Below are 3,613 nucleotides of genomic sequence, written 5' to 3'. Positions count from 1 at the left end.
TGTTGAGAAACCCTGCCTGGGAAGGGAGCAAGACTATGAAGTTTACAGGACAAGGTGTGAAGCACATAGGCAGACATCACCATAGACATCCAAAGTCATGCTCCAGAAGGTATGTTGTTATTCTGACTTGCAATTTACTTCCAAGATGTTACTCTGGACAGGATTTTATTTTTCTTTTATCTTAGGAGTTGAACGAACATCTTTCTCACGTGAGAATGTAGTCTACTAGGCAGTTACCTCTCTGGAGCGATATCAGTTTGGGCAGTGCCAGGCGTTCCGTTGTCACAGCGAAGGGTCTTGCGTGCCATGAAAATAGGATGAAATCTGCTATGTTCTCTGCTGGCAACTTCGGCAATAAATGCAGCATCCACCAAGGACTGCGAGTCCTGGCATCCGTTCTGCGAAAAGCGGTGACGCTGCGAGGCCATTCCAGATGGGTTACGCGCAGGTAACTTAACCCAGCAATAGTAAGGGGAAACTGGCTTGAACATGAGAAGGTCATGTTGTGTTGCTTCTCTGGTTTCCCAAGCTAAGGCCCACTGTGTGTCCCTGAGAGACCGAGGTAAAGCTAAAATTAAGTCAGTCAGATAAATATTTATAGTAGGTATGTTAGGATATAATCCTCAAGGGGTCCGATTGCTCTCTCTGTGCTCCGAAATGTACTAAAGGGGAAATAATAGCGCTATAAATACAGCTGTGTTTAGCTAGGTCATTACCTTAGGGGTGTTTACGGTCGTTCTCTAGGGACTAGAGTTGCAGCAGTGAAAAAATTAACAGGGAACTGAAAAACCAGCAGAGGGTGATCCCTTTGCAAACAACACTTCAGCTGCGAGGCTTCAGTTACGCCATGATTCATCGTTCCAGTAGCGATCAGGTTTGAAGTCCTTGTATGTGCAAGTCATGGCAGCAGCTGGTGCAGCGCTCGTACAGGTTGGTCAGACCATTTTGTTGCAAATTTCTTTCGAGAAGCCTCAGCCGTCAGCTCCTGTGGTGGGGTTTTTACATTTCGTTTTTCCTTACACTAGAAAATAGAACAACGCACAAGATTTTAAGGATTCAGCCAGAAACAATAACATTATTACGTTATTTTTCAACTGTCAGTTTTCTACACCAATTTACTTAGACATCTTCCAAAGTATTTAATACCTATACACAGACTAAGTGCAACTTTCTGTAGTAAATGAGTTTCTTTTGATTTGGTTTTGCTTTTTCCCTTTATAGGAGCAAAACTCGGTGCACTGCTGAGTATGTGCTTTCCCTGGAACAGGCTGCTCCATTTTCAGTAATAAAGTGGGTAAAGTTTGCAAGAATTAAAACTGGCTTGCACAGAAAATAAAAGGACCTAACTTTCATAAACCCACCCCCCCCCAGCTTCTGTGGGAAAAACTTCGAGGTTAATGTGCTGCTCCTTTGTCCAAGAAGCTCCCGGTATGTGAAAGTCTCGCTGGGAAATGCTTGGGTTTTAATCTGGTGCGATGTTCCCCGGGCGGAGGAAGGGCGGCTGGCTCCCCACGTCGGGGATGGGGGGGGGGTGCCTCCTGCCCACCCCTGCCCCGGCCCTTCTGCTCGCCTATGGGGAAGCGCTCTCCAGAAAAGTCAGGAGGGAGTTGTGCAAAAAGATGCTTGCTTTATTTTCCGAGGGGGAAGCCAGCGTACATGCAGGGACTCTTTCTCCATCCCCTTTCCTGTCTGGTAACTTGAGCCCATGTTATCTCCTGAATGTCATTTAGTGCGTACTTGTTAGCCCTCAGCAACCTTGCCGCTTTAATTCCTGTTTCTCTACAGTTAACTCTGAAATGAAGTTTCTGCGGTATCGCCACCTTTATGGCAGTGTAGCAGTTTTGGATAAGCACGTATTGTTTATCCTACACATGACACCAATACTAAAATAAATCCATCTAATCCCACACATGCATAGTGTTTTACTCTGTGCAGACAGTACATGGGGTATATTTAGCGTCATGACTATATTTAGTACATCGGTCTGAAACATCTGACAGCCAAAAGGTCTGGGTTGTGGGGACTTTGGCTTTTGAGTATCAACAGCAAGCTGAAACTTTCTCCTGTGTCATCAGTGTTTGGGCTACTTAAAGAGCAAAGAATTAGTTCCGCTCAAATTTATGTCATCACTCTCTTGTTGGTTTTCAGTTTCTCTGAGACAATAGGAGCTCTGGAAGAGAAGGAATAAAATCTCTTTCCTTTGCTGAATGTAGTAGCAAGGATGTGGCAGAAGTAAGAGGACAGAGTGTGCTGTGAGCTGTGTTCTGGCCTGGGATTCCTGGGGTCTTCAACCGGTTGTCCCAGTGCATCTGAACACGCATAAACCTGTGATTGTCAGTGTGATGGAGAAGTACCCTCTAACAGGCACCAATTGACTTTCCTGCACCAGAAAGAGAATTGTATTTCTCTACTGTAAATCATGTTTGGCACAAGTTTTATCTAGCTTCATCATTCATCTTCACACCTAACTTCCTACACTTTTTTTCCTTTGACCTCTGTTTTGGATCTTTCTCTTGCGGTTGTGTGTTGTTGTGTTGAACGGGCGGCTGCAGTCACTCCCCAAACACCTGCTGAGCTCTAGAAATTTTATCACAGATCAGTCAGCATCACTTGGTGGGACTAGATTATACTGATACAAAATCCTCTTTTTTTTTTCCTTTTTCTTTTTTTTTTGTTCTCCAGGTGGATAGCCTTGTTCAAACAGACCTCCCACAGAAGCCTGCCTGAGTCTGGCAGGCAACAGAGATTGAATAAGTGCTTCATGATTTGGTTTTGACTTAATAGTTTGTATCAGCATTTGAAAAAAAAAATTAAATAAAAATAACGCTACTCCTTCTTCACTGAAGAGCTTTCAAATTTGTGCTTGACGACTGCATTTATCTGATCCTGTACAAGATGACTGATTTTCATGCAATTTCCTTCTGACATCAAGCCATAAAGCAGCCTGGAGTCTGATCCCAGAAGACCTTACCCGGCGCTGTCTGCCGGCTGCAGCAAACAGTGATTTCTTGCAAATGATTAAATCCCCGGGGAGCATCAATAGCCGGGTTGCTAATATCCCGTTCAGAGAAGGAGGAGGAACTGTAGGTGATGCGGGAGAACTACTTTGAAGAATCTGCTGTCTCTCTAAAGCCCTTTCTAACTGAGGGCAGATGTCTATCAAATCTTCCTCTTGCCAATTAAATTTAGGGTTGAAATTGCTGCTATTGTAGAGCTTCAGGAGTCCATCTTGTTGCTGGAGCCCATCAGCTTATTGCTCCAGTCGTCTTCTGGATTGGTGCGGGCTAAGGCTGCAATCAGACACATCCCAAAGCGCCCCAGACCTGGAATTCTCTCCCCACTCCTGGCTGCCTTTAACTGCAGGTACCGGGGCAAGAGCCGGAGTCAAGCCTTTCTCGGAAGGTGCTGCATATTCCCACCCCTGCTGAGGGCACCCCACGGCCAAAGCCCACGGACCCTGTGCGGAGCAGGCTGCCCCGAGCACGGTTGCGCCCCTCACATCAGGAGTGGAAACTTACTGGGTGCATCTTGAGCCTTCAGTCGGAGCAGGAGTGCTCAGCCTCCCCCCCATGCATCAAACCATTGTGTTTCGGAAGAGCTAAACACTCACAGC

The 3,613-nt window shown here is 45.8% G+C and overlaps 1 long non-coding RNA gene across 1 annotated transcript; it reads left to right on the top strand.

Annotated features, from left to right (window-relative positions):
* Positions 1-881: 881 nt before the first annotated feature.
* Positions 882-2,816, top strand: LOC309676281. The gene is made up of 3 exons (XR_014269582.1): positions 882-930; positions 1,222-1,428; positions 2,683-2,816. It is a non-coding gene; the product is annotated as an uncharacterized lncRNA (long non-coding RNA).
* The last annotated feature ends 797 nt before the right edge of the window (positions 2,817-3,613 follow it).

Source organism: Vanellus vanellus (assembly GCF_965231255.1).
Source record: "Vanellus vanellus genome assembly, chromosome: 11".
Lineage (NCBI taxonomy): Eukaryota > Metazoa > Chordata > Aves > Charadriiformes > Charadriidae > Vanellus > Vanellus vanellus.
The sequence above is the reverse complement of the archived record's forward strand: the minus strand, read 5'-3'. Positions and strand labels throughout refer to the sequence as shown.